Source organism: Salarias fasciatus, chromosome 4, assembly GCF_902148845.1.
Source record: "Salarias fasciatus chromosome 4, fSalaFa1.1, whole genome shotgun sequence".
Classification (NCBI taxonomy): domain Eukaryota; kingdom Metazoa; phylum Chordata; class Actinopteri; order Blenniiformes; family Blenniidae; genus Salarias; species Salarias fasciatus.
Genome location: NC_043748.1, coordinates 18,335,022 through 18,349,068, shown reverse-complemented (window position 1 = coordinate 18,349,068; position 14,047 = coordinate 18,335,022).

Sequence of the window (14,047 nt, the reverse complement as noted above, 5' to 3'; positions counted from 1 at the left end):
AAGATGAACTGTTTGTAATAAATGTGGCCTCAGCTGCCCATGATAAGGTTAACCATTATAAAGTAAAGTCAACCCTTGGGAATGTTTCCACTCGTTATTTTGTCATGAATTACCAGACATCACTCAGGCACAGTAGAAGTGAGCAAGACGGCGAGGCTGGTGTCAAATTACAGCTGGGTTCTGTTGAAAGGGAGAGTGAGATCCTGAAGAAACAGGAACTAAAACTGGTAATTTCTCATTTGTAATGAAGTGAAAGTGCCACAAAAAATGAAAATATGAGATGAGAGAATTTAGGTCAAATTAAAAAAAAATCAATTTACTGTCAACTAAAATAGAAATTAAATCTGAACACAACATTTGAGATGATGAAAAAAGTCTTTTTTGTGTGTCTGATCCTGAAATATTTCTTGCTCATAGTTTCAGAAAAATAAAGCTGTTTGACAATAAACACATTTCCTGTTTTATATTCATAATATTCCATATGTATTTTTCTTTATTCCTTTTTCCATATCCTTGATGTTAAGTGGCGCTACTGTGAACAAGTGAATTTCCCCATGTGGGATGAATAAAATCTTATCGACTGCATATAAGGAGTCCATCAAAAATAATATGTTAGGTTAAAAATCAGTGTGGATGTGGACTGTACAAAAAACACAATCTACAATTTAGCATTTGACATGACAATGTATGTGTAAGAATACATTCACAAAGCAATCATTTCATATGCTGAAGTTTGATCAATGGCACTGCGGTTTTCCTAAAAGCTCCACAGTCGGCCCACAAAGGGCTGTCTCTTTGATTCATGGAGTTTAATACAGTCTGATGTGTTTAGATGTAATATATATGTATAAAACATGACATGTTCTGATGTGTCAGATATAAAAGCCTTCATCTGATTCACAGTGGAGGCTTCATCCCCTCTGAGACTGACGTTGTTTTCAGCCATTGCGGTCGGTCTGTCAGCGGGAAACACTCCACCATCGATTTCATGAAGTTTGCTGGCCTCAGGCCGAAGGGACAATTGATTAGATTTTATTGGTGATCCAGGACATTTCTTCCGTAAGAGGTCGGCTCCTTTTTTTTAAACTGCCTTATACTTTGAAAAACAGAACTGAAATTGTAAGAGATATGGCAAAAATGCATTAAAGTATCAGTTCATTGTTAATGTTTGTAATGCATCTGTCCAGCCTTTGATGGAAAAATTTTAAGTCACTTCTGAGCCTCAAATTCACATTTTTGGAGGAAACTGGGATCCTTCACATGCACATGGGATCTGTGCACAGGAAAGCCTCAAAGCGAGGACTCAAACCGGGGTAATTCACACTGTGAGGTGAGCATGCGAACCACTACTCCATCAGTCTGATATAGTCACATGTAAAAAACAATATAACAGAGAAAACAACCTCCATATTTATTAAATGTTGGAGATTTATTTTAGTATTAAGTGAGAAAATGTTGCTTTGGCCTCGTATCGTCTGTTTCAGTCCAGGGGAGGAGTGTGTGAGACAGTCTCCACCGTTAGATGGCGCTTTGATCCAAATATCCAAAGATGTGAAACAACAACACTGTTCTCCTCCTTGTGCACTGCACACCCAAGTCACACACGCAGACACACACACACACACACACACACACACACACACACACACACACACACACACACACACACACACACACACACACACACACACACACACACATCTACCCTCTGGTCATATTTACATATAAATATTAATGACCTTGCTCATTTGCAGCTGTGCAAATATAAAAGCCAGCATAAGTACATGGCGTTGTGTGTTCAGTCCCTGCAGATGAATGCTGATAAGGCTGCAGCTGTTTGTGTTTAACCCACCCAAGTGTCCAACTCAAACATACCGGATTTGCTTTCATCAATTATAATGTACTGGTCAAATAAAAAAAATCAATCTAATTCATCATTTTTTACAGATATGAGAGATATGAAAGGATAATTGAGTAATGTTGCTAGTTTAAATGAACTGATATATCACTGGGAAAACTGTTTGAGGGGATAAATACATTTAATGGTGTAGACCAGGGGTGTCAAACATAAGGCTCGTGGTCCAATACCGGCTCACAAGACAGTCCAATGCAGTCCGCCAAACCACCATGCGATTTGTAAAAATTTACAAGAAAATAGAATTATTTAACAAATTTCACCGACACGACAAAACACTGAGACATGAGCTGAGATAAAGTGAGCTACCTAATATAAAGCTGCGCAGTCAGGTCTGTTTGTGAGAACATGCAGAGTACAACAGTTAAAGAAGTTTTTACTGTATGCTGCACCAGAAGCTTTCATTAAAACTGAATTTAAAGATGAGATTGTAGTGGTTTTTTTTCATAAATTGTTTGTTTTTTTGTGAATATATAGATAGACATTTGTATCACATATAGTACTCTGCAACAACAAAGCAAAACTTTAATTGCCTCTGATCTTTAACATCTATGACTGCTCTTCACTTCAACTTTCCACTTTCCTGGTTATTTGGTCAAGTCGTTGTGCAGCAAAATGTTCTGGTAAATCATACAAAGCAAAGCTGCGTGAGGCTGAAAAGAAAAATGCAGGTAATTACTGCTTTATTTACCCTCCGTCTCTTGGTTTTCTGCAGAAAACAACACAGACCCTGAGCAGTGTGGGGTCAATTAGCAAAAACAAAGCGACGCCGCTGAAGTGACACCAAATCATGATACAAGGAGGAAATTAGCTGCATGTTTCTCCCCCTCTGCCTCTGACACCGATTCAATAAGCATTTTAATACTTTTCACTGGGACAGAGTCGGTGATTTAGGAGGATTAATACCTGGTTCTGTCATGTGGAGGTAAATTCTGTACATACCGTACACACACACACACACACACACACACACACACACACACACACACACACACACACACACACACACACACACACACATCAATAAGTAATGTACATGTCCCCACCCCACCAATAACACGTTAAACACACATTCAAACACGCAGATGTAACAAACACACACACACACACACATTCTCTCTCTTTCAAGCCCACAGCAGCATCTCTGCAGCAAATGATTGAGCAATCTAATTATAAAGTGCGGGAAAAGCACAGAGTCACGTTTACGACGAGCATTCGTTTCCTCTGGTGGGTCTTCCTGGGAGGAGGCATTTCAGCGGAGGCCTGTAACATATGGTGCAAATTAATGCAACATGGATTCAGTGTTTCCAGGCTCAAAAATACTGGGAGCAATAGCGGTTTTTACCACCATATTGCCTTGAAGTAAATTATATGGCGAGGGTGGCTTTTATGTATCTGCAGGGTGTATGACTGTATTTCTGAACATGTGGCTCGCGGGCCAAAGCTGGTCTGAAGAAAGGTCAAGAGTGGCCCACGGGATCACAATACAAAGCTTAAAACATAAACGAGGCAGTCATGACAGTGTTACGATGGTAACCACTGTTAATTGTTGGAATAAACTTATTCATAACTACTAACTAACACTGTTGTCACTCAGACATGTGATCTTCAGCCACTGCAGTCAGTGTGGCTGCTGTCAGTTTACAGGTAGGAAACTCATTTTTCCTGGAACGCTGTACTGGATCAATAAATTACTGAAGAGTCGAGGCTCTTCAGACGGGAGGATCTGAGGTCACTCATTTTATTAAAAGTCGACCTGCTCATTACATGAAGCACAGCTGCTGGACATCTGACAAAGCGTTTTACTTGATTGTACTGTATTTTTATGCTGTTATTGATTAGAATATAAAGATTTTATTTTAATTTTTTAAATTAAAACATATTATTCTGACCTGGAGGTGACATTCAAATAAACCTACAACAGTACAATCACAGCCATGTTCAGGACTTCCTGTCAGACCGCTGTGTGAACACCTGTCCTCTTTGTTGATTTCTTGCCCCTTGCTAATTTGAGTTTGCATTTGCAATATTTGTTGTTTAGATTGAAGGGCAAAGACAGAGAGAGATAGAAAAAAAATCCTGGATGAGGTCAGGACAGAAGAAGACAGGGGTGAGATGGCTCCGGTCGGACAAATAAAAGCTGATTGGATGTGCGGTCGGCAGCGTGACAGGAAGCTGCCACTGGTCACCGTCAGTTCTGGACCCCGGGGTTCTGACTCATTTGAGGGGCGGCTGCACAAACACTTGAGACTCCCACTGTTCCCGAGTGTTTTCTGGACTGATCCGGAGAATAAATGGAGATGCTGACAGAAGGCATGCAGCTGAAGACAAGACGCTGGGTTACAGTTTTCCCTCCACACCTGGTGGTCTGTGCTGCATTAAGGTCTGCTGGTGTTGCTAATGACCGTGTGAATATTGAACTGTGTCATTAAAAAGCACTGCTTTTGAGTTTTCATTTCAGAAAGTTTTCCTGTTTACACGCCGTCCCATCTTCCAAAAGGAGGATATCAGAGCGTTGGATTTTTGTGGTGCCACATTAGCTTTATTCAACTCAGGAAACGGCTTTTTTTGATTGAGTATTTAAACAATTTTAGAAATGACCCGCAGAGCTTGACTGATATGTTATTGCCATTAATGAATATATATGCTAATCACAGGGTTTGATTTCATCTCCCAGTGTTAATCAGATTACTGAAAAGATGTTGTTCGTTTCCTGGGAGAAACCAGTGACTCCCAGAGCAATGGTTCTTACTTTATGTGCAAAAAGAAACTGCTCCTGGCTTGTTTAACCGATTCAGGATGAGCTTTGGTTTTTATTTGTCTAAATTGCAACATAATAACAGACATAAAGAAGGTGACAAAGAGGTCAAATGATAGTTGACTGGCTTTGTCCTTTTCAACAGACTAAAAGTGAAGAAAAAAACAATATCAGGAAAAATCTAGATAAAACTGCATCATATATCAAATGTTCATCGATGTTCAGCATTCAGCATAACTTTAGCAAACAGATGCAAGTTTAGAAAGTTTGGAACTTTCCGAAAGTGCTCTTTTGTTAATGGGTGAAAAATTTTCAGTATTTCTTCCATTTCCATGTAAATAGGCATTGTCTTCCAAGCTTTTCAGAATAAATGCAAAACCTTCCTGAAAACAAAAACCAAAAACTTATTGTCTTTATATTTGAAATGTTTTCGTGGAAATGGGGAGTGTTTAGTGAAAAGATGACTGACCTAAATCTATAATCTGATGCAAAAGAATGCAAATTGATGCATGCCCACCATGCACAATGATTGTTTCATAGCATGAATGGCATTTTGCTGCTCTCCAGTGTTAAATTTAGTATTTCTGAGTGACTTATGTGACTTTGTGAGAGGTTCCCGGATGTGAACTGATTCAAAATACTCATAATATAATTACACTAATTGTTTTGTAAAGCCCCTAAAGAATATATTCCCTGTTCAGTTGTATATTCTGTGACGTTTCATTATGAACATTTCAGTGACTGCTTGAGTCCTCTGGTCATGGTACAGTGGGTAAACATAACTGGGGTAATGACTTGAGCGAACCATGCGGCGGTCTGGCGTCACGTCGAGGCGGGCGGTCCTCAGTATTCAGGACGGCGTGGGTCTCTGACACGCTGGTAACCACGAAGAGAACAACAACAGAAACTCTACGTTTATCTTTACAATGATTTGACACCAGGAGTCACTTTTCAAGTGTTAATTTGTGAATTTTAAAGGCAGAAATTTGCTCTACACTTGAATGATCGGAGTTCAAATGTCCTCCATGATTAATGCTAAGCTAAACAACTCAACTCCTGAAAACGGCGTCATATTTACTGTACAGGCATACAGATGACAGAATACTAGATGTACAGCAAGCTTTAAGTCGCATTTTCTGGTCCAATAAATGTCAAACAGTGGCAGTCAGCAGCAGCACAGGAACAAACTCAGCAGGAGTTCAAGAACAGACAACATGATGATTCCTGCTAAGTGAGGCGGGAGCGATCGCTTACTTTAATATTTTGGGACTGAAGACAGTCAACAGAAAACCCCTATGTGAAAATATGTCCTCATTTCATATGTCAGACAGGTAAACTTGTGAGTGTGAAAGTGAAGTCACGGTAGACGAGTTAACATTTGTCAATGTTATAGTGATCTCTGCATGCCTGCGTGTGTGGTTTAATTTGAAAAACAAAAACAGCACCTACCAGTGGTCCAACACGAAAACGCCATTGTTTTCAGCATTTCTGCGTTTCTGTATAAACGGGAATCTGCTAAAAGAGGTAAATGAGGTCTCATACGCTTGGTAGTCATTTACGTATATACCGTCACTTCCAACATTTTATTTTCAGTGATGAATCAAAGCACCTTTTAGCTCAGACTTGCTATTATATTTTTCATGTTTTTTAGTGAAAAGAAATTGATTAGAGCCTTTTCAGAAGCTACAAAGCAAACATTGAGTGACACAGTCTCTTCAACCGGGGTCGTGAAAGGACGATAAACGAGTGACGAATGAATCGAATATAAAACTGTTTGACAATAACTCCTAACAATGAGGTTTCAATTGGGGGTTTCAGTTCGTGACCCTGGATGCGGTTGAATAAAACATGTTGATGATTCTCAGGATGCTTGTTCTTGGTAATGTTGCCTGTGTCTGTGCTGTTTTTCTCTGTGTGCAGTCGCAGTTAAAATACCTGCAGGTCGTGGTGCTAATTTGTGATTCTGAATTAGCCAGAGTTGTGTGAATGTGTGGACGACCGTCTGTCTTTCTCCCTGCTGTAAGCCTGTCATGCACTGAAATATTGAAGGTGTATCCCACCTTTCAGCTCACCTCAGCCGCGATAAGTTCACAGCACCCTGTGACCTTCTACATAATTAAGCAACTACTATAAATATGTCACTGGCTCCACAGAGAACAGACCAACCAAAACAATGGGCTGATCTGACAGGAGAGATGAATAAAATCAGTCCTCTCATTACAGTGACAGCTGTCAGACAGCAGCTGGAGAAATGTCAGTTCTGGACAGTTCAGCTGTGATGTTCAAATCCGACCATCTCCAAACCAGAAGCTCCTCCTTGTTATGTCCAGTCTGCATTTAACAAAGGGGGCGATGAGTGCACTGCCAACAGTCACGATTTTTAATATTCAGTGAATTATGTCCGGAGAAAAAGCCCCACAGAGGAGCTACTGCACCACTCTGTGCGTAAAACCGAGCTGAATAAATTCTTGCCTGTAAGGCTGCGTTGCTGCAGACTCATCGGGGTTTTAATTTCTGAGACCACAAAACTCCCACAGTGTCTGCGTGAGCTTCGAAAGTCCATGAAAGGGAGATGGATCGCGCTGTGGTGGACGTCACTGACTGCAATGCTTCGGGCGATGTGCAGGAAAACCTTTGTTTTGTCCTCCAGGCTGATGCCAAACGCTCACACACTCCAGATTAAGTGCATCTCCTCAAGGCAACATTACTCCCTGAGGGAAACAGTCTCGTTCTGCAGCGCTTGTTTGGGAACCGTTTGAATGCGCATGATGATGACTTGTTGCGTTGCCTTCAAGCTCTGGGAAGGTGTTCGTTGTCAGGTACCAAAAGATCCTTAGAATTACCATGGTGAGGTGGGACCTGCATGGAATCAACAGCGGACTGACACAGTCCTGGGTGTGTCACTCTGTACGCACTGGTTTTATCACGGCTCATGGAAGAATCGATGTAATATCACTTTTATGACACATTAGGGTCATTGAGTGTAAAACACGACGTACCCATCTGTTTGATGGAACAAATGATCGATCTTTCATGGTGCGACGGTGTTTCCTGATGGTCCTCATTTCTTTCAGGTGTGAGCGGTGACGACGCTCGACAGTTTCACCACGGGAGCAGCGGAGGATCGGCTTTACCTCAGTGGACACTTGAAGTCTGACATTATCCGCCTGACATATGCATGCAGAGCTTCTGAGTTTGTTCAGTCAAGTATCAGTAAAGCTGAGTGTTGTGTGGGAATTTTTCAGAATGCAGTCCAGGTTTAATATCCTCCACCTCTTTCCAGGCCTTGTTACCAAGACATCTGGGAGGATTAAACTCTTTTTAGAGGTTCGGAAACGTGTAATCCTAAAGGTTAACTGTCACTCTGGTCTCTAGATGTCTCTTTATATGTAGACAGACAGACTGTTCAGTGGCGTGTGCTTGTATTAGGAGCAAAAGAAAAGAAAGCTTTCATAAAGTGGGGACTGAGAATTGAAGCACCGCCTTTTAAATGCTGCTCAAAGATGTGTTAATATGTGTAATCCAAGGCTCCTGTTAACATTCAGTCTCTGTCATGTTTTTTAAACTTCTTGCATTTAAGTTTTTTAAGGATGTGAAACTGGAGTTTAATGTTCTTTGAGAAGCTTTTCAGGAAATGTTGCACTTTGATTCACTAATGGTTGGTCACAACTAATGACAAATCAACATACAGATGTGCTGGAAGAACATGCAAACTCAACCCCAAGACCAGATACTGGAAAAAAAATCCTTAATGTGGAGATATATGCCTTTTTCTTTGTCTTGATCTGGGTTGTTCTTTTGTCTGAGTGCGTTGTTGAATAAAAAGGAGATGGAGATTCTCCTCCTGCTGCCGTCTCATTTAAGCACGCTTCCACGGCTGCTGGAAATTACTGGGTGTTAATGGATGGACGGAGACTGATGACGGCGAGGTGGCAGGGGACGAGAGGTGTGGCAGAAGAACCAGTATCGAAATCCATGTCAGTGATATCCGGATAGAGAACATCCTGCTGGAATCAAGACCGACTTCAACAACAGCAACAAAAACTGCAACAGACTTTACACAAGAAGTCTTTACACACAAAAAAGGAGAGGAATTTCAAATTAGTTTAAACTTCTACATCAGACCACCTTAACTTTAACACAGAGGTGTCAAACATGAGGCCTGTGAGCCAAAACTAGCCCACTAGAGACTCCAATCCAGCCCATCAAACTACCAAGCAAATTGAAAAAAAATTTAAGGCAACCTGAATTTTTTTTTATCTCCAGGAGAGTTTTTAAAAACATGCATAATACAACGGCTGGAGGATTTTTTTTTTTTATGGGACATTTCACTGAATTTTGCTCCTGAAACTATCTTTGAAATTGGGTTTAAATTGAAATTGTAGTGATTTTCAGTAGTAGCTGTGAAACATGGAATAAAAACAGACTTTTTTCAAAGCTTCTACTCAAAGTGAAACTTTAAACTTTGAAATAAAAAGTTATCATGCCACTATTTTTCCTGTCTGGCCCACTCAGGATGATATTAGGCTGTATGTTTCCCCCGAACTAAAATGAGTTTGACACCAGACGTTCAGCTTGAATTTTACCTCAGTAGATTTGTTGCAGGACTTCAAACACTGAACAGAGGAAACTGAATAAAATCCATCTTCTACAACTCTTTATTCAATGTAGGGACATGGTTTACTGGAGCTGATCTCGGCTGACTTTGGACGATGTTCGGGTACGGATAAGACATCTGGACAGGTCACCAATCCATCACAGAATAGCAGAGACAATCGCACAGACTCACATTTCACAGCTAACCAGCAAAAAATCCCCAATGCCACAACAAAATCCCTGAAAACTGGACTTGAACCAGGTATTTTCTCACTGTGAAGGTGCAGCGCTAACTACTACTTTGTCAACATTTCACTGCACCTCAGTTGACTTCACGGGTTTCCATTTCACTGGACGCTATTTAGAAAACTGTAATTTTTTTTGTATAAATAGAACTTTCAATTAATTTAAACAAACTTAAACAAGAAAACAACTGCAATATTTGTTTTCCTGACATGATTTCCTTTCTTAAAATGAGCTGTTTATGTTCATGGAAGTCAGTTGCAGATCTCCAAAGTTTGTGAACCTGTAGTTTCTTGCTTGTGTCCTCAGACTGATTCAGAGTTCTTGACAAAAGCTTTTTCTGCAGTGATTATTTAAAGCATAAACTCATCAAGCTACTGCACCACCCACATTCAGAGAGTCACACAGGCTAAGTGTGAATACATCACAGCCCTGAAAATCTAATTGCACTTGCAGAAGGTGACACGAACCATAAAGATGACGCAAAACATGGCCGTTTGATCAGGTCAGGGGAAGATAAGTCTTCACTCTGCAGGCAGAACATCAAAACCACGGCACAAATTAGAATGATATGGTTTGATTTTTCCAACATCGGAAAAAAATCCAGCCTTGAAGTACCAGCTGTGCACAAACTGGGCATTTCTCCCATGTCGTGTTGTCAAACTGAGGGAAACAAAGCAACACATCCATCCTCCACAGATTGGCCTTTTGACTTTACACAAGGTGAAGTTTACTCATTGTCTCAGCACATGAGTCAGACCTTGAAAGAAGAAAGGAAAAAAAAAAAGATGTGGCCTTCAGGATGTACTCAGTGTAATGTGAGGCTGGAGGAAGAGGGGAGGAGCCATCAGAGGGGGTTTATAAGAAGGAACAGAGACCCTCTCCCAAAGTGCAGCAAAGTCTTTTCTTTAACAGTGGAGAGGGAAATCACTTCATCCTGAATGCGTCCAAATCAGGGGAGTCTATCTTGAAGATCTGCAGTTTGTTTTTTGTTGTTTTTTCTTTTGTTTTTTTTAAGGCATGATGGAGGCTGTGAAGTTTGCAGCTGTGCTGTTGGTGGTGGTGTTCGTGCAGGTGTTCGGCGTGCTGTCAGGCGAACAAGACAACGGAGAGATCTGGACGGTGGAAAACTGGCAGGTGAAGACACCAAAGGGGGAAAACTAAACAGCTGTGGGGGGTTGGGTCAGTTGGTGGGAGGAAAGGACAAAACTTGAAGAAAAGGGAGAAATAATGTAAAACCTAATTATTACCATTATTATTGTTATTATTAGTAGTACTATTAGTATTCTTATTAGTATTGCTATTACTGTTATTATGATTAATATTTGTTTCTTGAACAAACCCAGCATTGCTTCAGTTTCTTTAGTGGTTTAAGTTTTCAGCACCTTGGAGAGCGACACTCAGTTAATAACTGGATTAATGCGACGTTAAATCTAATCCAGTCACACATGGGGAAAACTGTTCAGGTACCTTCTTCAATCATGGAAAAGCTTCTCAAAACGGAAGGAAATAGTTGTTTTTTTTTAAAAAGTAGGCAACACTATACAGTATTGTTTCTGGTTATGACTATACATTCTGAAAGGTGTTGACTAGATTATAACTACTCACCTAATTATATTTAGTAGGTAACAGAAATACATGTCAAAATAAATATCCTATTGAATCTCTTCGCAGATTTCTTTTCTTTTTATTCAAATGGTAGATGCTCCATACTTGAATTAATATGAAATTTATTCACAATTTTTTCCCATGAAAATGTAATTTAAAAATTCTCTTCGGTACTAAATTATACAAATATATGTATATCATATTAGAGCTGATAGAGTGGTATATATTTTCTTTAAACCACTTAATTATGTTTCAGATGAAAAATTGGACGACACAGACGGTAGGAAAACATTAAATGTTTCTCGGGATCAATCAGACTTAATAACTGTGAGCGAACAGTTATAATTTAAGTCAATCAGTAGTTTGTCAATGAGGTTGTTGTTGTGTTTTAAAGTTGGATTTTGAGCTTGTGTGAAGTCGATGAGAGCAAAATGAAGTCTGGTGGCGCGAACATGTGCGAAAGAAGTTCGCGCGTCTAAGAAATTGCGTTTATAGTTTTCAGCACGAACGGATAAAAGATCCAGGATTCTTCACCTGGACACTGACATGTCCGGAAAGCTCAGTTTGAGGCGAGTGTGAAGCAGATGTCGAAGGAAATAGTGAATCTTCAACGGAATAATTCTAAATCCCTCGAAGATAATTCAAACCAGACATTAAATAACGTGTCTTTTGTTTCTGGATCATAGAAAACTGATTTACAATCACATTTATTAAGTACTGTCTTATATGGGAAGCAGCGGCACACTAAAAACGATTATCTAATCGTATAAGCAGGTTAAAGGGAAAAACAATTGTCATATTAAAGTAATGAAAGCAAATAGCTTTCAGTTTTTAATATTCTCGTTGACAGCATAAAAGGGAATTATATCATTTCGAGACCATAAATTGCTTTAATTCCGGCTCGTTTCAGACAGCTCATTACGTCCCGAGCAGCTGGTTAAGTGCTGCTCAGCTTCAGCACCAGGGACAGCTCCAGCGCAGACAGCTCCTTCACATGAAGGATGGCTCAGCGGCTCCGTCCCGGAGCCCGCTAACACAATCACAGCCCGTGTTTGTGCGTGTGTTCAGGGTTACCCGCTGGAGAGAGGAATCAGCATCCGCCTGGCAGATCTCATCAAGAGGTCCAAAGCGCAACAGTTCCACGGCCTGATGGGGAGGAGCTCCGGTAAACAAGCACATCAAGACATGCATAATTATGCTTTATGAGAGGGTTAGGAGTCATTTGCTTTTTAAGCATCGCGCTCCAATATTTGACAGGATTTGTGGTGCTACGGAAAGTCTGTTGGGTTTTGATTTTGACTGCAGCTTCTGTCTCTTAGGTGGGTCTCTGCCGGTGAGGCTGGGAAGGAAAAGTGAGTTTCATCCTAGTGTTATGAAAATCTCATTGCTTGGCTTCTGTTCTTCTCTTTACAATGACAGTTTTTGTTAACTCTCTTAAAAAAGATATTTTCCTCTCTGTTTGCATCAGGAAATAAAGGAGAAATGTTCGTTGGCCTCATGGGCAGGAGGAGTTTAGGAGAAGGTAAATGGGAATGCCAAACCAGTGTAATAATTCCATGCTGTATTGTTAATCTGCTTTTATGAATTTCATTTTCTCTGTTAACAGATGAGGAAGAAGAGTGGACAACTGAGTCTTACTGAAGACAATAAAACTGGAACACAAGGAAACATCACCTTACAGATGAAAACAATATGTTCCATTTTCATTCTGAAGTCCAGTTCTGTCTGACGTTGTTGATCAACGGGACCTTGAGAATGACTCTTCGACCAATGGTCTGAACAACTCGAAATGATGCAAATCAAATCCACTTGATGTCCCTAATCTATGTTGTTATGTCCAGAATGACCTACATGTAAGCCTCTTGTGTTTCAAAGGACTCTGCTGATTTCATGCCAAATGCATTAAAGATCATCCCATTAACTGAGCGAGTCTTCTAACTGCATGCACTGAAAGTGCTTGTTTGCAAAGTCGTACATAAGAATATTCATATTTCTTTCCTATATTGGTTAAAAGTTAAGAAATAGGACGATTATTCTTTCTTAAATGGTTTTCTTTAACACTGAAATTGAATGTTAATGTCAAAATACACTGATAATCATTTACACTTTTATAGATTTACCCTATTTACATCTGTAGTTCTTGCTCTGTTCTATCAAAACATAGACTTATTGAAAAATAATGCATTTTATGACAAATTAGCCAATTTTTCCATAAAAAGAAGAAAGTCTACATTCAAATATCATGACTGTGAGGTTATCAAAATAAAACAATAAGTTCTTCCATGATAAATTCATTCTCAGTATCAAGCAGTTCTTCTAAATCACACTAACATTTTTGACTGGACTGAACAGTTCATGTTACACATGTGACCTTGACCTGCTGGTGAGTCTTTGGATAATTACATTGAGGAAGTTACAGGGACCAAACTGATGGCTAGTGTCATATTTTTTCTAAGTCCTGCTGTTTTTTTAATTTTCTTAATACCATAATCAGCCCAGACTTTACAGTTATGTTACATATATATATGCCAGATCATGTCAGTGGCAACAAGATAGCAATCAGTTATTGTTCACATCTGATTAACATGACTAGAGATTTCTGAAAACAAAGAATATTAATGGCGTTTGACCAGATTTTTATCATTTCGTTGTGTAGTGAAAACTTATTGAAATTCCTTCTAAAAAGAAAAATCCTTTGATTGCATCATTCAGTCAGGTGTATTTTACCATATCACAAGTTTTCGCACCTAGAGACCGGAGTAAAACAACGATTTTGCGCAATCCCTGCATAAAATATTGCTGACCTAATTCTTCACAAAAGCAATGGCTACAAACAGGTTGAATATTGTATTTTCTTAAATAATCCTGTTTGTTTAACATATTGCTTTAACTCCAGGTGACACATTTTACCGTGAGCTTAAGACATG